Here is a 24,747-nt window from a genome sequence, read left to right on the forward strand (position 1 = left end):
GGAACCTGTAGCAGAAATGCTGACATCAGAAACAGATATGTCAAGAGGGGCAGATCCTACTAAGGACAAAACCACTCGACCCACATGACAATGGCAGAGGACCAAAGGACATGCTTTGCGGAGGCAAATGCTTTGTTCACCACATTCAGGCCATGGAGTCTGCACAGTTAAGTGAGAGCTGATGCATGGATGTCCATCTGAGCATGAAAGAGGACATGGAGGTGCTTTGTGGTCAGAGCCAGGATGATGGCTGGGGTCCCAATTAACTCCCAGATATTACATATCTCTGGGGATAGCTCAGTGTTCTTCTCCTGTTCTAAATCTGCAACTTTTGGTTTCCCATCACCCACTCTGGCACCCAGGATTCCAATACCTTCCACAGCCAGTGTGTTTGTGTGTGTGTGTGTGTGTGTGTTGTGTTGTGTTCATTTTCTTTTCTTTTTCTTTTTATGTATTTTTGAGACAGGGTTTTTATGTAGCTTTTGGTACCTGTAATGGAACTAGGTCTTGTAGAACAGACTGGCCTTGAACTCACAGAGATCATCCTGCCTCTGCCTCCTGAGTGCTGGGATTAAATGCATGTGCCACCACTGCCCGGCATTGTGTTCATTTTCTGTATGATGAACTGTTCGTGGATGACCGGAGAGACCATGAGTGTAAATCCTGTCAGGAACAGAGAGCCCTGCCATAGTAGCTATAGCAGTGGAAGATAATGGAAAGAGGAAGTGGCCAGAAGCACAGGTAACCTGGGGTCAGTCTAGAAGCCCTGGGACTTCATGCTTTCAGCTTGTGATTTCAGAACTGGGACAATATTTCATAATATTCCTAATGTTCCTAGTCCTTATGATTGTGTGATAAGCACCATGCTCATGGCCTGAGCAAGGGCTGTGCTCAGACCTTATTTCCCACTCCTTGGCTCATTTCATGCTTCTGACATCACACTTCTGAGTCTTGATATTTGTCTCCCCTGCCTCCTGCCCCTTTCCTTACCTCCCTTCACTCCATGAGAGTTCAACCCTTTCTCCACCCTACTCCTGAACATTCTCAGCTTCCTCTCTCTCTCTCTCTCAGGATGTGTCCTGCTCCCCCTGCTCTCCCTCACAGTCCTGTCTATGCAGCCATGTCTATCACCTCAGACTCACTGGCATGTTCCTCCAATTTTACGACACAGTGCTCTTTTTTCTCACTGCTATCAATCTTGAGGCCATTGAGGAAAGAAGCCTGATATCCAGACTCTCCTGAGTTCTTTGAGACTGGGCTTGGACTCTGATCTTATGAGTTTGTGTCTTCCTGGTGCAGGTTTAGCAAAGCTCACACTCAGTCAGTTGAGCCATCCCACATAGGCTAGCACTGCCGATGTCTGTTCTGCATCCACATCCTTGTGCACACCCACCAGAAGTCTTCACAGCCTGGCCTTACTTTGTCAAAGTCTTATTAACTTTAGTCAACCAAATTCTTCCTTATTGAAAGGATTTCTGTGAATAGAGTTTCCAGACACTACTCTAACCTTCTCTTAAACTGTGAATTCCCACATTCCCAGGTTGCTATTGTTCTTAGATCTATTTCTGTTAGTTTATTTGTGTGACTGTTTGGGCTGCCTGTATGTATGTGTACTACGTTCCTTTCTAATGTCCATGGATCTCAGAAGAAGTTAGTGGATACCCTGGAAATGGGACTCTAGACAGCTGTGACCCACCGTGTTGGTAATAGTAACTGAACCTGGGTCTTCTGCAAGAGCACCAAGTACTCTTAAGCACTGCGTCATCTCTCTACTCCCAACCAGGCTTCATTGTAGTGACAGTGACATCAGTTATATCCCTAAATGCATGATATAACAGAAGAAGAATCTAAACTTCTGTTTCTTTTCCACAGTCGGGGTCAGAGTCCTGGTCGCTCCGTGTTTAGGCCAAAGAGGACAATTCGCTACAAGCTGTGTTGACTTTGTCCCACCCTGAACCTGATCTCAGATCCTTTTCCTATTTCTCCCTGGATGACCCTCCCCCTCCGCCCCGCCCGTGAAAAGCCTCTCTTTCTACCGCTGGAGAATTCAGTCAATGTTTTCCTTTCATAGTTGTGATGTTGGAACTTCACCATCCCTGAGGTCCTAGGCCTCTCCCATGGGACCTCAGGTACTCATACTTCCACGTGAGCCTTCACTCCTGACCTATATACTTGACATCAATCATGAATCATATTCCAGGAACATTGCTTCAGGCAGCTTCTGTGAAGCTGGTCAGGGTGGACTTAACTCTGGAGTCCTATGACACCTGGGAAGCTGGCTCTCCGAGGATGGGTTAGAATACTAAGCTTCTTTTGATAGACTCCTCCTGGGAGCAAACTTTTTCCTCTTGTAGCTTTACCTTGTGTGGGCATCAGTACCAGATTCCTTGTTCTTGGAAGCCTTTTTGGTGAAAAAGGGGTGTTTTTGTTCTATGACATTGTAGGAGAGATCTCATATAAATGGAACCCTATTCTTGAGCCCCTACTGACACAGACATACTTTCTGGCAGGATTTGTTGAAGGCAACTTGAACATTCATTGCAGAAATTGAGATATAGAAGTCGCCACATTTTATATACCAGGTTCTGTTCTCTGATTCTGTCCCCTTTCCCCAGCTGGTCATCCTCAATCCATTTCTTTTCCGTTCTTGAACCAGTCAATGCTCCTTGTAAAGCCTTCCCTTCTCCATCTGCTCTACCCTTCCATACTATTTCCTTACCACATCAGATCCTGTGCTGTCTACACTCACTGGCCACATAGGCCATCTTTTTCTAAAGGGATTCATATTGTCTTCAGCACTAGCATGAACCACTAATGGAAGAAATCCCACTGGCCAAATACAGAGTATTTCATACCCTCAGATGGGCTTAGAAGACATTCAAATACAGCCTTAGTCCCTCACCTAATATAGTCTACAGATTACAGAAAATCTCATATCAGCATCCAAGGAAATCTGTGTAGGTTTTTTTACAGATATTCATTGTGTGTGTGTGTGTTTGTGTGTGTGTGTGTGTGTGTGTGTGTGTGTGTGTGTAAAGGAATGCTAGTGTACCATTGGCTTTTGTGTATGTATTTATATATGATTTAACACTTAGAAGGACAAGTTTACGATCTGTCTCTCCAGTTATATGTTTGTTAAGTAGCACATACATAATACATACTAGATAGTTCCTAAATGTGGCTGCAAGTACTTATTGAGTGCACCAACTCTCTTAAAGCATTTCCACTTACATTGGGTTAGAAATAAATAAGCCCTTACATAAATTAAATATTCACACATCTCACAGAAACAAGGAAAGCAAACTATATATTTCTCAAGTACACATTTTCACTATTTCTTGCAATGAGTACTTAAGGGTAGCTAACTAGGAGGGTATTAGAAAATATTTGAACTGGAGACTGTTGGCAGTACCCAGAAAACTACTGGCTTTTTCTGAAACAACAATTGTACTTCTGGCTCCTAAAATTGGTTGTGAAGTTACCATGAACACAAATAGGCAGCATCAAAAATGTATTTGATAAGGGATGTGGAACTTTGAAGTGGACTGTGGTGTCGTAGGTGCCAGATGAACCCAAATTCCCTGAGGTTCTCTTGAGGAAAAGCAGGTACATACAAATCAGATGAAAGTCACCTTTGCTTAGAATCATGGTTCTCAACAAGTTTGACCCACTTGGGGTTGCTTCTCAGATATCCTGCATGTCAGATATTTACATTATAATTAATAACAATAACAAATTATAGTCATGAAGTAGCAACAAACAATTTTATGATTGTAGGTCACCACCGCATGGGTAACTGTATAAGGGGTTGAACCATCAGGAAGGTTGAGAACCACTGCCTTAGAATCATATAGAAAGCTGTTCTCTCTGTGCCAGGTCAGATGGACCCAGTGCCATTGCATTCAATGTCTACAACAATTCTGCCTGCAAATTCCGCAAATGAAGTCCTTGGGACATTCTGGATCATTGGCCAACATCGGCCTCTCCACAAATTTAGGTGTTCTGTGGCCTGGCATCGTTTTGTGAACACGGGGAAGTGTATCCCTACCCCTGTGCCTTCTTCTGCTCCCCAAATGTCTTGTTCTGTAAATATGACCTGATTAGTTGCCCGGGAACAACAACATATTCTCTTATATCCAAAATGTGTCAGAAACATGTATGTTTAACAAAGATGACAGGAGTTCCTTTGTGGCTTGCTCTGCTCTGTCCCCAGGTACATTAAAGGTATAAGGGCCTATGGATTTCCAAGTATCATGTGACGTCACGGGGAGAGTGTCATGAGGAACATGAGAGGCTAAAGTGCGCATTTCTGTCATTGTCTCTTGTTACTACAGTTCCTTAGCAGTGTCCTCTCTGGTTAAAGCATTCACTCCAGCAGAAATGCTCTTTAAGGAGTAACCCATTGTGAGTAACTTCAGGGAGAACCCCAAACTGAATGGATCCAGTAGTCTCCGTACTCCCAAGAGTAGATAAATAGTAGAGACTGCTGGGAATCAGTCTCAAACCAGCAGAGCAGTCTGGAAGGGACCAGTAGAACAGCTCAGCAGGAGCAGAGACCAGGTGAGCTACCTGGAAGAGGCTTAGAGGAGCTGATTTCTCTGGAAAGACTGCAGCCTGCTGTCCAATCTGTGGACTGCACTGTGTGGCTCAGGTTTCCAGATTTGGAGAGCCATCAGTCCTACCGTGGTAGGCTTTGGTGACAAAGCTGACTTGGAGTCATTTCTCTCCTGTAAGCAACCCCTCACCCATATTCCTGTAAGGAAGTCTGATAAATGCAATTTGTTCTCCAGGTGGTCTCCGGTATTGTTGTTCCTCCTGTCTGGGGCAGGATTTCTCTCTGCAGTAGTAAATGTGTGTTGTTTTCTTAGAAAAAGTGTGTTTTGCAATAGGAGGTGAGAGCAAGATGTTGCCAGAGGCAAAAGGAGTAGGTGAAGCATCAATACAGTAGGCCAGTGTAAGTGAAAATCAGACAGTCGTCTAGGGTCTTAAGACACAAAGCTCAGGCTTTGGAGCTGGGCACCATGTGCCACCTCCCACTTTCAAGCATCTCCTTGCTTCACAGCAGCCTGCCCTTTCCACTCCTTTTATGCCCATTTTTCTGACTTTCCCCCTCTCTTCCTTCTCAAAGGTTAGAATCCAAGGATTTCCTAGCAGTGAATGAAAAGGGAAGGTGAGTGTGTCCTGTTCTGCTGATGCTCACACGATGCACATATCAGGGGCTTTTCTGTGTGAGGCATCACACTTGAAGACCTCAGCTTCTGACATTAGCAGGATTCAGACTCAGAGACTCTGCTTTTTATTTTTATGGCTCAAATCTACAAAAGAACTCATCTTTATAAATACAAACAGTACATTAAAAAGGGTAATACAACTTTAGGAAGGATAGTATTGTCTCCTAGTGGCTATTCTACCCTTTCTGCTGATAGGGTGTTTAGGAGGGAATTGATGGGATATACTTAGGTCAAGCATTCTTGGGGGAAAATGTTATGATTTATAAACCCCCTTAGTGTATGTAGGGCTCAATGTTCAGTAAGCTGAATATTCAAAAGATATTTTTGTTTGTTTTTCATGACAGCATTTCTTTGTAGTTTTTGGAGGTTGCTCCGGATCTAGCTCTTGCAGACTAGGCTGGCCTTTAATCCACAGATGTTCACCTGACTCTAACTCCCAAGTGCTGGCATTAATGGCGTGTGCCACCTGATCCTGGTAAAATTAATCTTAATGTTGATGGAAGATTTTAATCAACCATACTGTTATGGGGTCATGACTATCCCTCACTCCTTATACATAAAAATGAAGCCATGGGGGTGTTTTTCTGCAATGATTCCTTAGTAAAGATGCTTGCTGGCAAGCCTGATTGTTGTAAGGGGAGATGCTTGTTCTTCTCGGCTGCCCAGCTTGCTTAGCCCGGAAATAACCACACGGAAACTGTATTAATTAAATCACTGATAGGCACATTAACTCTAACTTCTCATTGGCTAACTCTTACATATTAATTTAACCCACTTCGATTGATCTGTGTATCACCATGAGGTCTTGGCCTACCAGCAGATTTACAGCACATCTATTTCTGGTGGCAGTTCCATGGCATTTCTCTCACTCTGCATTCTCCCTCCCAGCATTCAGTTCTGTCTTCCCTGCCTACCTAAGTACTGTCCAATCAAAATGCCAAGGGATTCTTTATTCCTTTACATATGAAAGGAGCACATAAACAGAAGGATCTCCTGCACCACAGATGACCTGAACCTGATCTCTGGAAAGTGCATGATTGAAAGAGAGAACTGATTTTCCAAAGTTGTCTTCTGACATCCAAACATGTGCTGTGACATGCACTAAATGGTAAAGGTCCATATTCACATAACAAAAAAATTCAACAATTAGAAGGAATCCTAATTTACTTAGCTACTAACTCTACAGGTATTTGACAATGATTTTGTGTTTGCAGATGTTGATTTTCACATTTATAAGTCAAAATAATTGCACTACAACTTCCTTAGGAATCTTGCTAGCTGTCCTGATATCACAGCGCTCTAGGGTTCAACAATTAAAAGGAAGAAAGGAAAAGATTGCATTTGTGTGATTAGAGTGCACAGAAGACTAAATGGCAAAGAGATTTTGTTGTTCTTTCAGAGGACCAGAGTACAGTTCTCAGGATCCACCTCGGTAACCATCTATCTCTAAGTAGAGCTTCTGGAGATCCAGTGCTCCCTGTAGGCATGCATAAGTACAAGCTCACCAACTAATAATGATCTTCTATTTAAAAAAGATTTTTAAAAAATCTGAAAATCACAATTTGTGATTTCTTAACCTGTAACTTCAATAAATTTAATATTAATTTTTAGATTTGTTTATTTTTCATGTGTACAAAGTTCTACCTGCATGCATGCCTTCACGCCAGAAGAAGGCACCAGATCTCATTATAGACGGTTGTGATCCACCATGTGGTTCATGGGAATTGAACTCAGGACATCTAGAAGAACAGGCAGTGCCCTTAACCTTTAAGCCATCCCCTTAATATTAATTTTTAAAAGCAATGTTAAACTCTAGTTTTCTTTTTATTAATTAATTATTTTCCCAATCACATTTCCTCTCCCTTCTTTCTCTCTTCCCAGACCCTTCTACTAACCTGCCTCTTCCCCCCATCTACTTCTTCTCTTTTCAGAAAAGAGCGGGTCTCCCATGTATATCAGCCATCTGTGGCATATCAAGATGCAGTAAGACTAGGCACGTCATCTAGTATTAAGGTTGAATAATACAACCCAGTAGTTGGATAAGGTTCCCAAGGCAGATCACAAGGTCTACACATCCCTACTGTTAGGAGCCCCATCAGAAGACCAAGACCATAATTTACACAACTGTAAAACATGGGTAGAGGGCCTAGGTCAGTCCCTTGCAAGCTCTCTGGATGACAGCCGAGTCTCTGTGATCCTCTCTGGACCTAGGTTAGTAAATTCTGTGGTTTCTCTTTTGGTGCCCTTGGCCTCTCTGTGTCCCACAATCCTTTCTCCACCTCTTCCACAGGATTCTCTGAGGTTCACCAGTGTTTGTAGTTCTGAATCTGTTTCCATCAGTCGCTGGGTTACATTTTCTTAATGAGACCCTCTTGATATTTTCCAACATCTCAGCACACTGAGGAAATTTTTTTGAGAATAATAATTGTTTGAACGGAAGCTAGCCCGAGGTTATTTCACTTTTGTATACTTACTGTATATATGGTGCTTTCTCAGCTCAAGTACTGTTGAGAGCACTTTCAAGCTTCAGGAGTTTCCTGACACTATGAAAAGGGCAAACACCCACACAGTGTCAGCCTATTCAGACATGAGAAGTACTGGGCAGGACATCGTACAGTGACTGTGATGGAGAGTCCCGATCAACCATCTGGAGCATTTTCATTGTTTCAATAGTGATGTGAAATGTTTTGCAGCGACTTGTCCCCCCAGAATGCTACATAAACTCCACTTCACAAGCATGACACTCCTTCAGGTAGAGGACAGTGTTGGTGTGTTTTCACTGTCCTCTCAAGGAAACTGGCACAAACACTAGCTGACATAACCATGTCCACTTAATTCCCAGATCTTGCAGTGTGCACCCAGTGAGATACAGAAGCTAGAGTTCTCCAGGGGTTCACCCAGAGGCCATGTGCTCGGTGTAAATGAATGTCCTCATCCCTACTTGTGCACCTGCAACAGCTTTCTTTCTCTTCCACTCCATTCCTCGAGGCTTTGGTGTACTTGGTTGGATCCATGTTAGATCCATTCTGCACATGCTCCCTAGAGCCACCTTCAGTGGGCACGTATCTCCTATAGGGTTTGTGTGATGGAAAGAGGACAGATGTGAAACTTGCTAAAAACCTACATGCTGCAAAGTCATTTCAATCCACAAACCATTTATGGAGATGACACTACTCTCTTTTAGGTCTCATGATGGCTTTCCAATCCCAACATGTGGAGCCCAATGTCTACAAACTGTATGAAAATGAAATTGAGGGGAGCCTTGATTTTGAACACGGGGCCACTGCAGCAACAGAAAGTGTCATCTATGGTGAAGGTTCTCTAAAAGGTTCCGACAAACCAAAGAACCAGGGCATCCCACACTACAAGGATGATATGACCCACGTTGCTAACTTCAACTACGTTGGTGATGACATCAGGCATGAGAGCCATGGGAGCCACCAAGGGTACAGAAACCCACAGTTGAAGGAGCAGAATACCATGGTTGCTGGCAGAGTGTCACAGGTCCAGTGCACAAGGCCACGGGATCCAGTTTGGTCTCACACCCAGGCAGCTGAATGAGTTGGAAGATGTTTTTGAAAAAACTAAGTACCCCGATGAGATCAAAAGGTATGTGACTTGTTTCAGTATCCGTTCCAGCTCCCATCCATCAGCATCTCTTTAGGAGGTGTGTTCTTCACACTTTGGGCCCTATCTGCTTTGAGCCCAAGCATGAGGTCTTTGTTTAGTTGCTGAGTATGGGAAAGATGTCTGGGAGGTCATATATATATATATATATATATATATATATATATATATAAATGTATATATATGTATATATATACACACGTATATATACACATATGTATATATACATATATACACATATGTATATATACACATATGTATATATACATATATGTATATATACATATATACACATGTACACATATACACATATTCACATATACATACATACATATAAGTATACACACACACACACACATATATATATATATATATATATATGCAGTGTGGATTCTAGAAACGGGTTGGTGCTTCTCAATTTCTTCTTTAAGTTTCCTCTTTGTTTTTTTCCTCCTTCTTAACCTCTTCTTGACGACTCCGTTTTATAATGGGAATTGTATTCAAGACCTAGTGGTTTCTAAGCAATCCCTCTGCTAATATAGCATATTCACCTTGTGTCTATTCATGTGGTTATTTTTCCAATAAAATGAAGATCAATGAAAAGTCAGTTTCATACTTTAGAGCTTACCATCTCTACATAGTTTTGTGTTGGCCTGTGATGCATCTCCAGATGTCTATTCATCTTGCCAAGCTGAAATGCTGTATTTCACTAACAGCTCCAATTTCCTTCTTCTTCTCCCAGAAAGGACCTTGCAAAGCACTTGTTCCTGGGAGAATCCAGCGTGCGGGTCAGTAAATCTGAAAAGACTTTGGGCAAGGCACTCTGCTTCAGGACATGGTCCATGTTCTTGTACCCATTATGAAATGCATGCGTGGGTGAGAGGTGTCCTTGTCTGGGTTATAATAGTAACTGAGCACTGAGTCTTGAAGTTGTCAAGAAGTAAAAATGGAACGGGCACCCATTAAGTGTTCTTTCCCATTATTTGAAACAGCATAGTCTCTTAACTGAAAAAAATCTTAAAAAGCTCATTTCTAATTTTTATCATTTTTATCATATTTGATTTTCTTTATTGAGCTATATATTTATCTCTGTTCCCCCTTCCCTTTCCCTTCTTCCTGACTACACTCTCCTGTAACCCCCACACTCCCACTTTACTCAGGAGATTTTGTCTTCTTCTAATACCTATGTAGATCCATTTATGCCTCTCAGAGTGTCCTCTTTGTTGTCTCGGTTCCCTGGGATTGCTGGTTTTCTTTGCTTTATGACTAAAAACCACTTATGAGTGAATATATATTATATTTGTGTTTGTGGGACTGAGTTACATCATCCAATATGGTGTTTTCTAGATCCATCCATTTGCCTGCAAATTTCAAGATGTCATTATTTATTTACTGCTGTGCAAATGTTCATTTTCTTTTTTTGTTATTTATTTTTTAAAGATTTCTGCCTCCTCCCCGCCACTGCCTCCTATTTCCCTCCCCCTCCTCCGATCAAGTCCCCATCCCTCGTCAGCCCAAAGAGCAATCAGGTTCCCTGACCTGTGGGAAGTCCAAGGAACCCCCACCTCCATCCAGGTCTAGTAAGGTGAGCATCCAAACTGCCTAGGCTCCCACAAAGCCAGTATGTGCAGAGGATCAAAAACCCATTGCCATTGATTTTGAGTTCTCAGTAGTCCTCATTGTCCACTATGTTCAGCGAGTCCGGTTTTATCCCATGCTTTTTCAGACCCAGGCCAGCTGGACTTGGCGACTTCCCGATAGAACATCCCCATTGTCTCAATGTGTGGGTGCACCCCTCGCGGTCCTGAGTTTCTTGCTCATGCTCTCTCTCCTTCTGCTCCTGATTTGGACCTTGAGATTTCAGTCCAGTGCTCCAATGTGGGTCTCTGTCTCTGTCCCCTTTCATTGCCTGATGAAGGTTAATATTAAGGAGGATGCCTATATGTTTTTCTTTGTGTTCACCTTCTTACTTAGCTTCTCTAGGATCACAAATTATAGACCCAATATCCCTATTTATGGCTAGAAACCAATTATGAGTGAGTACATCCCATGTTCCTCTTTTGGGTCTGGCTTACCTCACTCAGGATAGTGTTTTCTATTTCTGTCCATTTGTATGCAAAATTCAAGAAGTCCTTGTTTTTTACCGCTGAGTATACTCTAATTTGTATATATTTCATACTTTCTTCATCCATTCTTCCATTGAAGGGCATCTAGGTTGTTTCCAGGTTCTGGCTATTACAAACAATGCTGCTATGAACAAAGTTGAGCATATACTTTTGCTGTATGATAGGGCATCTCTTGGGTATATTCCCAAGAGTGGTATTGCTGGGTACAGGGGTAGGTTAATGCCGAATTTCCTGAGAAACTGCCACACTGCTTTCCAAAGTGGTTGCACAAGTTTGCATTCCCACCAGCAATGGATGAGTGTATCCCTTTCTCCACAAACTCGCCAGCAAAGGCTACCATTGGTGTTTTTTTTATTTTAGCCATTCTGACAAGTGTAAGATTGATGGAGGAAGGTCATTGGCTAATAAAGGCACTGCCCTGGCCCATTTTATTGGTTAGAGGATAGGTGGGAGGAGTAAACAGAACAAAATGCTGGGAGGAAAAGGAAGTGAGCTCAGAGACTCCACCGCTCTGCTCTCGGGAGCAGACGCCTCAGGGAGACGCCATACTCCCAGCTCCCAGGCAGACACACGCCATGAAGCTCGACCCAGGATGGACTAGGCTAGAATCTTCCCGGTAAGACCGGTGCTCACCGATTATTAGAGATGGGTTGATCGGGATATCAGAATTAGCCAGTAAGGGCTAGGGCAGAAGGGCCAAGCAGTGATTAAATGAATACAGTGTCCGTGTAATTATTTCGGGGCATAAGCTAGCCGCCAAGCAGGCAGCCGGGGTGCTGGGGATGCAGCCCCGCCGCCCTTATTACTTCATATGGCGCCCACGTGGACAACTGCTTCCACATAAAGCCCGAGACAGCTTGGGAAGTAATTCTAGAACAAAATGAAAGCATTGTGCCTGGTTTCTTGGTAGCAGCATTTTCTCAGTTCTACTCTGCTTACTAGAGGCAAGCAAGCGCCTCATCTAAGAGAGGCTTCCTGACTCAGCTTTAGCTGCAAAGCCTGCAGCTCATTAAGAGGTCCTGCCACGAAATACTTAAACGGTGTTGACGAAAAGCTGAACGCATGCTTTTCGGTTTTCAGCCGTAGTAGGAAAAAAGCTGCGCCGTTTAAAAATGCTGGCTTTCTGGGCCATCCTGCCAGGGCAAACTCTGACCGTTTGAGGCAGGAGGGCCGGCTACCAAGAGAGGACGTGAGTGTTGTCTGTTGTAGCTCACTTGCTGGCAGGGACCTTGAAATGCCACACAGTTGTTGCAGTAAACATGGCTACAGCCTGTATATCCACCATGAGGCTGGAAAGCTAAGGAATGGACTGGATCTAGCTGGCAAAGCCACGCCTTTAATCCTACCCATATTGCTCAGTAATTTAAAGGCTCGTGTGGTCAGAAAAAGAGAGATATACAGTAAAGAGAGATTCAAAGACAAAGAAAATTTCTGAATGGTTTAAAGTGTGTTAAAAATATAGGCAGACTAAAAGTTGAAGTTCTTAAAGTAAAAAAACAAAAAAAGAAAGAGAGTTGTTGTGTGTGGTAGCACACGCCTTTAATCCCAGTGCCTAGAAGGCAGAGATTAACAGATCTCTGTGAGTTCAAGGTGTAGTAGCAAACACCTTTAATCCTGAATGCCTGGGAGGCAGAGACAGGTGGATCTCTGAGAGTTCAAAGACAGCCTGGACTACAGAGTTACTTCAGGTCAAAGATACAGAGAACCTGTCTCAATAAGCAAAGAGTTAAAAGTAAAAATAAACAAAATAGAGGTTAAAACAAAGCTGCACAAAGATGGAAAATACACAGAGAATCTTGATACTGTATGCTATTATGCTCTCTTTAAATTATTTAAACGCTGAGGAAGGAGCAACAGATGCTAAAAGATATTTATTTATAAATGCTGCTGAACTAATCCAACACAGATATTTTGAAAATGCCTTGAATTTGAAATTTGGATCTAAGGACATGATACTTTGGAAAGGAGTTTCTTATTTTGTTTTCACAGAGGATGAGACGCTGTTCATTTCTTCTATTCCGATTTGGTATGATGGACCACGCCCTCCTGAAGGGTTGCAGTGAACATCTTCAGAAAATTGCTTCGCTCAACTGCCAACTGAGATGAAACTAGCACACAGGTTATACCATGAAAGACCTAATTAACGACGCCCCCATTCAGCAGGAAGCAGTTTGGAGAGAAATAACTGCGCCCATATTCCCAAAAAATGTTTATAAATGTTCTTTTACATTTAAAGGGGGATATGATATAGGTATGAATAATTTGCATTAGTATAGATTTTGCTTTATTGATAGAGATTTAAGGTCAATTTTGTTATATGTATAAGTGTTTCTGATTTTGATTAAGGTATTGTGATTGTGTAGTTCATTTAAATATGTACTGTATAATTAAGAAATATAGGTTGTTAATGGATAATCATCGATAATAGTAAAGCTTGTAGTCATGTTAGTTAATATTTTCTAGATGTGCGTAGATATATTTTAGATAGACATTTTTCATGTCTTTCAAAGATTACAGAATAGGACATTTAATGTTTTAATAACTGAGGACTTTTCATGACAATGAGACACTCTGCTCCTGTCAGCACCAATGTACTTCAAGAGGAAGATGGGCATCGAAGAGGCACCTTATGGAGTTTGATAGCCATTTGGGCAAGAAACTGCTCTTGCCTGGACTATTGCATAAACTGGACACAGAGAACCCGCAGAGAGAGGACTACTGAACTTGCCTAAGGTGAGATGATCTTTCGGGGTTCCTGATTCATGAAAGAGTCTGCGAGACATTCTGCAGGACACAACAGATAGTGACTGAACTGACTTTGAATTTTCCTGCTTTATGGAAATGTCTGCTGGATACCATGGGCCTGAAGGCTTGAAGATGGATGCCCCAACGGTACAAAAGAACTTTGGGTGACTGTCCAGGCAGCGAGATTTCTTTGTCATTTCTAGAGTTTGAAGTTTCTTAGTTCTTGTTTACTTAGGTAATATATCTTTCTGGAGTCTTTGATGGAGTTAAGAATAGTTAGTTGTAGTTTTCCTTAGTTATGATAAAGATTATTGTAACTTTTACTTGATAACTGTTTGGTATATGTAATTTTGCTATGTTAAAGCCTTTTTTTTTGTTTAAACCGAAAAAGGGAAATGATGGAGGAAGGTCATTGGCTAATAAAGGCACTGCCCTGGCCCGTTTTATTGGTTAGAGGATAGGTGGGAGGAGTAAACAGAACAAAATGCTGGGAGGAAAAGGAAGTGAGCTCAGAGACTCCACCGCTCTGCTCTCGGGAGCAGACGCCTCAGGGAGACGCCATACTCCCAGCTCCCAGGCAGACACACGCCATGAAGCTCGACCCAGGATGGACTAGGCTAGAATCTTCCCGGTAAGACCGGTGCTCACCGATTATTAGAGATGGGTTGATCGGGATATCAGAATTAGCCAGTAAGGGCTAGGGCAGAAGGGCCAAGCAGTGATTAAATGAATACAGTGTCAGTGTAATTATTTCGGGGCATAAGCTAGCCGCCAAGCAGGCAGCCGGGGTGCTGGGGATGCAGCCCCGCTGCCCTTATTACTTCATAAGATTATATCTCAAAGTTGTCTTGATTTGAATTTCCCTGATCGCTAAGGAGGTTGAGCATGACCTTAAGTGTTTTTTGGCCATTTGAACTTCTTCTGTTGAGAGTTCTCTGTTCAGCTCAGTGCCCCATTTTATAATTGGGTTGATTAGCCTTTTATGGTCTGGTTTCTTGAATTCTTTATATATTTTAGAGATCAAACCTTTGTCAGTTGTGGGGTTGGTGAAGATCTTCTCCTAGTCAGTGGAGACTTTTTGTCTTAGTGACAGTGTCCTTTGCTTTACAGAAGCTTCTCAGTCTCAGGAGGTCCCATTTATTCAATGATGCCCTTAATGTCTGTGCTGCTAGGGTTATACCTAGGAAGTGGTCTCCTGTGTCCATGTGTTGTAGAATACTTCCCACTTTCTCTTCTTTCAGGTTCAGTGTGTTCGGACTGATATTGAGGTCTTTAATCCACTTGGACTTGAGTTTTGTGCATGGTGATAGATATGGATCTATTTTCATTCTTCTACAGATTGACATCCAGTTTTGCCAGCACTATTTGTTGAACATGCTCTCTTTTTTCCACTGTATATTTTTAGCTCCTTTATCGAAAATCAGGTGTTCATAGGTTTGTGGGTTAAAGTCCAGGTCTTCTATTTGATTCCATTGGTCGACTTCTCTGATTTTATGTCAGTACCAAGCTGTTTTCAATATTGTAGCTCTGTAATAGAGTTTGAAGTCAGGGATGGTACCAATGTCCATTTTCTTCATCCATTCTTTGTCTGATGGCCTTCCAGGTTGTTTCCATGTTCTGGCTCTTATGAATAATGCTGCTATGAACATATTTGAGCTGATGTTCTTGTGGCATGATTGAGTGTTTTGGGTATATAACCACCAGTGCTATTGCTGGGTCTGGAGGTGGATTGTTACCTAATTTTCTGTGAAATCGGCAAGCTTATTTTCAAAGAAGCTGTTTCCACTCCCACCAGAAATGCAGTAGTGTTTCTCTTACCCCACATCCTCCCCATCATAAATTGTCATCAGTGTTCTGATCATGGCCATTCTTACAGGTGTATGATGGAATCTTAGAGTTGTTTGGATTTGCATTTCTCTGATGACTAAGAATTTTGAACATTTCATCAAGTGTCTTTCAGCCATTTGAGATTCACAGACTACTCATAATCAGTATGTGAACATCATATATATAGACAGCATTGTGTATTATAAGGTCATGCATTTAGGAAAATGTTAATGTTTACTGGTATGTGTACAGAGATTAATACTGAAGTCCGGACCCTCAGGTCATTTCAGGGTACTTATGTGTACTGTTGTAGTAGGATTCTAAGTGACCTTGGGGACATTCTCATTGATGTAGCAAGCAGTAGGGGAAAAACAGGGCTCAGTTTCAACAAAGAAACACTTAGTTATAAGTGTGGATTAAGTGAGACCAGAGAGAAAGTAGTGTTTCATAACGAACCTGTGTTTAACTTATCCAAGAGTCATGTGGAACAACACTCACAAGTGCACATGATTGGCCCTCCACCTTTGTAAGTTTGTGGAAAGCCAATGTAGAAAGCAGCAAAGTTGAACCTTCATGTTCCCCGATGCTGTGTTTAGATTATCTAAATACAATGCCAAAATAGTCATGTCAGTGTTATGAGATGTATGGGGCAGACAGCTTTAAAGGGTTAATTTTGTTACAACTAAACAAAAAGAAATGGTAATGGGTTTTTTATTCTAGTGCACTTACTGGCTTTGTGGGAGCCTAGGCAGTTTGGATGCTCACCTTCCTAGACCTGGATGGAGGTGGGTGGTTTTTGGACTTCTCACAGGACAGCGAATCCTGATTGCTCTTTGGGCTGATGAGGGAGGGGGAATGATTGGGGGGGGGATGGGAGGCAGTGGCGGCGAGGAGGCTGAAATCTTTAATAAATGAATAATTAATTAATTAATAAAAAGAATTACATTGAGCCCATTTAAGTTAATCGAGTAAAGAGAACGTGATCAGGGGATGCTATTGATAGTCAAAATGCAGGTTGGTACTGAGGAGAGGGCCCAAAGATAAAGCTCTTGCCACATGAGTCTGAGGATCTGGGTTGGAACCCTCAGCATAAAGTTTAGCAGGTGTCAGCTCACCTGTAGTCAGAATCTCTTATTCAGGAGGCAGAGACTGCGGATCCTTAGGGAGATCTAGATTAGCTCAGTTGCTGAGCTGAGGTTCATGGACAACCCTGCCAGTGTAAATCATGTGGGGAGCAAGCTAAGAAGATGCTTGACTCTGACCTTGGTCCTCTGCATGCACGAGTGTGCATTTGCACATAGATACACATGCAGATCACACACCTTTGCAAGTTTTTATGTGTTTGCAAATACATAAAAAGCAAAGGTGCCAAGCCACAGTCAAGTGTGTCTTCTGTTGACTAACTTGAAAACTGAAAGTATTCTTTTCCTTTAAAGGAGTCTATATTGAACATGTGTGTTTTTTGAAATATGGGAAAAGATAGAGCTCACTTTAAGTAAGAGCTGTAACTATCTTATTTTCAAATGAATATCTTTCCTTCAGACAGTAAAGACTAATGTTTAGATCATGGGATAAAAGCTGAGGCCATGAGCCCAGAGGCCACTCCATAGCAAATGAGAAGTGGAAAAGCAGTGCAGAGTGCTATTCATGCTAAATTCCTTCAGCATGGATCAGGGAGTCTTGATGTAGGCAAACTCCCTACCTGCAGCAGTAGCTTCTGCGGAATAGCAGTCCTGCCTAGGAGCCCCTGATGACTGACATCCTAACACCACTAGGTGTAAACTACAGTAGGACCAGGCTCAGGTTGGAGAAACTGGGAGAGAAGAGGGAGATTCCCCCAGGATGGAGAGGAGCAGAGATTGGAAAAGAAAAGCTGAAGGAGTGAGGAATTCTCCTGCTTTCAAGCTGACAGGACCCTGTACTTCAGCTCCAGAGACACAGAGGTGCTGCAGCCCCAGAGACTGATGTGAAGCAGCTCTGGAGACACAGATGCCCTGCAGCTCCTGAGGCTGATGCACTGCGGCTCCAGAGAGGCCGATGCCCTGCAGCTCTAGAGATGCTGATGAATCACAGCTCCAGAGTGACTGATATACTGCAGAGCCCTATGTACTGCAGCTTTAGAGGGGCTGATGATGCACTGCAGCTCCAGAGAGGCTGATGCACTGCAGCTTCAGAGAGACTGATGCACTGGAGCTCCAGAGGCTGATGCACTACAGCTCCAGAGGCTGATGCACTGCTGCTCTAGAGAGCATGGACACAGCATACAAGAAAAAACACTCCTGTTCTCTTGTTTGCATCTTCTTCAGTGTGACATTCCCAAAGCCTTCTTATTTCCCCTTTCCTCTTATAAACATAATAGATAGGCTTTAGTAATAAATCATGGGGGACTCTGATCTAATGTGAACCCACATGAGTTTGCCACTGGTGATGTGGGAGTCCCCTCTGTGTACAATGATTACCATTAATGAAGAAAGAAACTGCTTTGGACCTATAGCAAGGCAGAACTTAGGTAGGCAGGGAATGCGAGGCTGAATACTGGGATAAAGAAGGGCAGAGTCGGAGCGAAAAGCCATGGACCCAATGCTAGAGGCAGACATGGCCAAATTTGCTCATAAGCCACTGTCACATGGAGAAACACAGATTAATAGAAGTGGGTTAAATTAATATATGAGTTAGCCAATAATATGCTAGAGCTAATATGCCAACAGTGACTTAATTAATATAGATCCTGTGTGATTATTTAGGGGCTAAGCTAACCGGGAGGCTGGGAACCAACAAGCAGCATCCTCCCATCACACTGGGGCTTTGATTGTTTTCATGGAGGCATCATGTTGGGAGTATTGAGTTCCCCTCATGGCTTCTGGTCCTTTAGTTGGTCTTCTTTAGACTATACATCCACATAATAGGAGGGGCAGGCAGGGGAGAAAGGACATGGACTTAAAGATGTGCAGTTTGAGAACTTCCAATATAATGGACCCTTATTCCCTAGGAGTCTCAGAGGATGGTGACATCTAACAGGTAAGTGTGACTGTATTTCCATAGCTGGCTATGTATTAAGGAGGAGACAGTTTGTTTTAACTGTTCTCCACATTGTTGCAGATCACATTCCTGAGTGGAGGTACATCCTAAAAACTTTGATCTCCTTGTAGAAGAACAGAGCCCAGGATGCCCTTCATGTTGGGCAAAAGTAGGGCATAATTATCAAGCTACAACTCTCATTGAGAAAATTGCCTTTATCCTGAGCCCAGAAAAGTTAGGAGGGCATGAAAGAGGGGGAGGGCAAAATTCCATAACTGAGAGTGACCTACCCCTATTACCTACACAATGGAAGCAGGGAGTCCCAAGATATCTGAATGATTTGTCTGAATTGGCTCATTTCCCTATTCCTATAGATCCCAACAGTACATCTTTGTGCACGCCTCCCTTTGAGTAGTGTTAGCTCTCCCAAGTCAATTTGGGAATGGTGTTTGTTTGTTTGTTTGTTTGTTTGTTTGAGCTGGGGATAGGATGTGACTTTGCACACTCTTTTGGCAAGTGTGATACCTTGTAATCACCCCACCTCCTTAAGGTGCTGGAGCAATAAGAAGCCGTCCATCGATAAATGGTGACCTGAAATCATGGGAGTAAAGTGGTTCACCGCGGAGAAATTATGTGTTTTGATAAAGAAAAATATGCCAGAGTAGATCCAGAAACACCGGAACAGAAGGAGAAGATGCTGGAGGGACAAAGAGGAGAGGGGAATGAGGAGGAGGAGGAGAAGGAGGAGGAGCCTGGGAAAGAAGGAGATTGTTTTCTGACAGTAAGGGGAGGTAGGAAGCAGGTATCCCACTATCCTACGTGGTGAATCTCACAGCATCCCTTGTCCTTCCTGACATGGGCCCCTTGTATGGAGCCCCACTGGGAGTTAGGATTGAGCTTCTGTACAAGGCAGTACAAGCACATGTATTGTTGAAGTGCGTTGACTTCATTTTGATTTTTGACCTTTTGTACAGAAAATAGATTTTTGTTCCTTTAGAATCATCCAGCACCTTTGTATATTCCAGTTTTTCTGCTTGTTCTTCTGCTTTGATCCCTGAGCCTTGAAGGGAGGAGGTTATGAACACATTCCATTTGGGATAGGGCACTCCATAGTTGTTAGCAGAGATTGCCACTCACACGGTCTATAGCTAATGGAAAGTCTTTATTCCAGCTGACTAGGATGACACCCAGGTATCTGGGCACCAAGGCATGGCCCCAGGCGTCCAGAACACAGTGGTTTTAAGGGCATCTTAAAACCTAGATGTCCTAGCATCTAGCTTAGCCAATGCAGTTGCCTGTGCAGAAGTAAGCAGTTTGAATCACGCTGTTTACTGAAGCTAAGATAAGCAGTTAGCTGGCGGAAGGGTTCATACAAACAGGTACTTTAACCACAGCTAAGTTAGTTAGAATATCCCTGATTTTGGTTTCTAGAATAGATTTAATTAACTTCCTGTGGGATTTTCATTTACAGAGATCAAATTCTATTTCTACGTGAAATGGCCTCAATGACAATTGAGATGGAGAAACCTCTTCACTGGCTTAACCTGTCACATTTCCCACTAGATTAGAAGGCATGAGTCAAATCATTGATTCCTCCTATTCTAGGAGGGCATAGTTGTTTCTAGAAACCAGTAACTTGAATGAGTTTGTTTTCTGTTTGAGGCAGTTGGCCATGCAGGTGAAGATGCAGGGTTCCACAGTTAGTCTGATCAGGACAAGAATCAATGGTCCAGTTAATGCTGACACTAAGCTATAAGGATTTAGTCACCAGAGATTGTTAACAATGTAATGATCTATATCTTCTTTCTTTCCTTCCTTTGAGCTTTTCTCTCTCCCTTCTTTTCCTCTTCCCCTTCTCTTATCTTCTGCTTTCTTTCTTCTTTCTATCGACTAATCTTGTCCCCTCACGTACCCTTTCCACCTTCCTTTCCTCATCATCCCCCAGTCCTTTCTCCTCTGTAGTAATACGAGCGGCAGGGCTGTGTCCCAGGCACCCGGACGCCTGCACAGCTAGCTTTAGTTAATATTTTCTAGATGTACATAGATATATTTTAGATAGGCATTCTTCATATCTTTCAAAACTTATAGAATATGGCATTTTAAATGTTTTAATAACTTAGGGTTTTTCATGACAATGAGACATGTCTGCTCCTGGCAGCACCAATCTACTTCAAGAAGAAGATGGGCATCAAAGAGGATCCTTATGGAGTTTGATAGCCATTTGGGCAAGAAACTGCTCTTGCCTGGACTGTTGCATAAACTGGACACAGAGAACCCACAGAGAGAGGACTACTGAACTTGCCTAAAGGTGAGATGATCTTTCGGGGTTCCTGATTCATGAAAGAGATTGCAAGACATTCTGCAGGACACAGCAGATAGTGACTGAACTGCCTTTGAAATTTCCTGCTTCATGGAAATGTCTGCTGGATACTATGGGCCTGTAGGCCAAAGAAGGATGCCCCAAAGGTACAAAAGAACTGGTGACTGTACAGGCAGCGAGACATCTCTGTCATTTCTAGAGTTTTCTTATTTCTTGTTTACTTAGGTAGTATTAAATCCTTCTGGAGTCTTTGATGGAGTTGAAGAATGTCTATCTAACTGAAATACATCTCTATATATCTAGAAAATCTAACTAACATGACTACAAGCTTTACTATTATTGATGATTATCCATTAACAACCTATATTTTCTAATTATACATTATACTTTTAAAATGAATTACACAATCACAATATCTTAATCAAGAGCAGAAATACATATACATATAGCAAAATTGACCTTAAAATCCATACCAATGCAAATTATTCATACCTATATCATATCCCTCTTTAAATGTAAAAGAACATTTATAAACAATATTTTGGGAACATGGGCGCAGTTTTTTCTCTCCAAAATGCTTCCTGCTGAATGGGGGCATTGTTAATTAGGTCTTTCATGGTATAACCTGTGTGCTAGGTTCATCTCAGTTGGCAGTTGAGCGAAGCAATTTTTTGAAGATGTTCACAACCTTTCAGGAGGGCATGGTCAATCATACCAAATTGGAATAGAAGAAATCCACAGGGTCTGGTCCTCTATGAAAAGAAAAGAAGAACCTCTCCAAAGCATCATATTCTTAGACCCAAATTTTGAAATCGTAATACCCTTATATCCATTCTGGTTTAGCTTGGCAGCCCATGTAATGAAATGTCTCTCTGTACTTAGCTCCTTTACAGTCAAAAATTTTAAAGAAAGCACAATGTACATAATCCAGACTCTTTGTGAATTTTCCATTTTTACGTGGCTTATTTTTCTTTATTTCTTTTAATCTTTTAACTATCTGTACTCTGTCTCTTTAAAGACTTTACCCTTTTCTTTTTAAGACATTAACTTTATTCTTTATATTTTTCTTCTTCTCTCTCTCAAGCCTACATACATTCATCCAACAGTGTGGTCTTTTATGTCTGAATCTGTTTTATTGTGAATCTGTAACATTTTTTTTTACTATCCAGGAGCATTTCTTAAAATGTTAAGCTGTTCTTAAAAACTTAAGTTGCACCATGTACAGGTAATATGGTACTGCCTGTGTCCTGCCCAGTCGAAACCTTAACTGCGCTGTTATCACAATAATTACGGTAGTTCCAGTTCAGCATGGAGCAGTTGCTCCTGCCTCAGATCCATTTGGTGCCTCTGAGCTGTGCAGAGTTCCAGCACACAGCAAGTCCACATTGGAGCTGCACTCAGCAGTTTAATTCTGAGACTGAGCGTGCAGCACAGAAACTCTTTTTATCCAAGTTACAGCCAAATCTGACATGCAGAGCACTGTGCAGTGTGAAAACAGGTCTCTGTATGTAGGCGGGAATCCGCCATGCTCTTCGGCCTGCCTAAGCCTGATTTTGCAGTCTGCCCAGGTGCAGGCAGGGAGTGCTGAGCCATCAGCACAGTCTCAGAGCACTCTCCTTTCGATCCCAAGTGGGAACACAAATATCCAGTACCCTAAAAAGCCTTTGAAATGCTTTAAAGCCAGAGTTAACGCTTGCAGCATAGGCCCAGGAAGCCGTGCTTTAAAATGACGCAGCGTTTTTTATGCTGCTGTTGCCGAATCAGGAAATCTCTCTACAGCACGCCACCAACAAACAGCAAAAATCTGTGTTAAACTCTCTCTCCCTTATTTTTAAGCCTTCTCATGTTTTTAAGTGGATTTAGTCCATCACGTCTGGGCGCCATCTGTAGTAATAGGAGTGGTGGGGCTGCGTCCCCAGCACCCCAGCCACCCATATGGCTAGCTTATGCACCAAAATAATTACACGGACACTGTATTCTTTTAATCACTGCTTGGCCCATTTCTATCTAGCCGCTTCTAGGCTAACTCTCACACCTGGACTAGCCCATTTCTAATATTCTATGTACCACAGCTAGGTGCGCTTACCGGGAAGATTCTAGCCTACTTCCATCCTGGGTCGGAGCTTCATCGCGTGTGTCTGCCCAGGAGCCGGGAGCCTGGCGTCTCTGCTGAGGTGTCTGCTCCCGAGAGGAGAGTTGTTGAGTCTCTGAGCTCATTTCCTCTTTCTCCCAGCATTCTGTTCTATTTACTCCACCCACCTATGTTCTAAGCTATGAGGCCAGGCAATTTCTTTATTACTTTACCAATGAAATCAACAGATTGATATATCTCCTCTACTTATTTAAAAAGCAGTTACTCATGCATGCACTCCAGGGCACTGGCAGCCCATTCGCAACACCTCATCTTCACTCTTCTCCTCTCTTAGACCAATAGGCTGCTGAATTTTCAGCAAGCCTGCTGAAAACCAGACTTGGCCCAGGCATTGGCCCATCACTTCGCAGCAGCTTCCTTTCCTGTGCATAGGAGATAAGAGGCCTCTATGGGAAGACACAGAAACCTCCACAGTCACCCAGCAAGGGCCTTGCATTTTTGTAGATCTTTCATGGATAAAATAGTACAGGGTCAAAGTAAAAGAAATTAGTAATATATTCAGGTTTCTGGCTCTTCAACTTAGATCAGAAATCTTGGGATCATCTCAAACAATCAAATTTGAATAATCTATGGCAGTTGTTTCAGCTGTTCCTGCACCTATTTAAACGGAACCAGAATTGGGACCCATTTGGCCTTTGTTAATATAGATTCAAGGCCAAATATGAGCTCTCCCATCTTCTCTATTATAGGCATATATCATGAGGATTACATAGACAAGAATTCATGCAGTGGGGTGTGACTTTCCAGAGAGTCAGGGAAGATATCATTATTCTAAGCAGTAGTTCAAGTAAGTCAGATAATTCAAGGGAATGACGAGGTACCTTTTACTTGGCAGAGAAAGACTGGTCGATCTAAAGCCTCACTGGCATTTACTGTTACACAGAGTTGTGTTTTCCTCTTGTGATATTGACTGTTGAATACACTAAAGCCATCTCTTTCACCATGTTATTGCAGAGCTGGTTTAAGAAAAGAAGAACCCAATACAGGAAACATCAGCAGTCTCAGATTCTCCAGTGTACATCTGCTGATAGCCAGGACACCTTGCAGTAAAGCTTTTGTAGGAGTCCTGAAGCATCATCTTGTCCAGGCCTCAGATGAAGACAGGATCTTCAGGTGTCACTGACACCTTCTGATGGCTGTGACACCTTATCCCTTCAGCAATAAAGAGTTGTGTATTCAAAATATTTCATGTCCTTTTTGGGGGTCAGTAAGGTGTGGATGTCCATTATTGAGAAAATATTTAACAGAAGATAAAAGGAAGGGATCAAACCCTGAGTCATCTTTACTACTCCACAAGTCACAAAAGTTTCTCAAGACTGACGGCAATCCTCGCTCAGACATATATTCTTCTCTCTTGTCACATTGTACCATCCTTACCTTAACTCGACCCTGTAGGAACAAACACCTAAGAACAGGAACAGGACAAGTCCCCAGTGATAAGACTGTTCACGACAAAAACAGAGTTTCCCCCAAATCTACGAGTTCACTCTTGTACTGCAACAAATACAAAAAGACTACTTTCTGAGCATTCATCAGAGGGGAGTGTGACCAGTGACCTAGGCTACCCCCAGGTCTGTTCACTGTCCCTCCTTTCAATGGTACAGTTATGGTACTAGGAGTCCTCCTGACACAGATCCTACTGTTTCAAAGGAAACACAAGAGCCCATCCCATGCCCATTAGAAAGAGGCTTCTTCTTTGCT

At 42.5% G+C, this 24,747-nt stretch overlaps 1 pseudogene; it reads left to right on the forward strand.

The window, feature by feature from the left end:
• Positions 1-8,423: 8,423 nt before the first annotated feature.
• On the forward strand, positions 8,424-24,096 carry LOC121439800 (annotated as a pseudogene).
• The last annotated feature ends 651 nt before the right edge of the window (positions 24,097-24,747 follow it).

This window comes from Microtus oregoni, unplaced genomic scaffold (genome assembly GCF_018167655.1).
Source record: "Microtus oregoni isolate MIOR12 unplaced genomic scaffold, Mior012 000063F_ref0000156, whole genome shotgun sequence".
Taxonomy (NCBI): Eukaryota; Metazoa; Chordata; class Mammalia; order Rodentia; family Cricetidae; genus Microtus; species Microtus oregoni.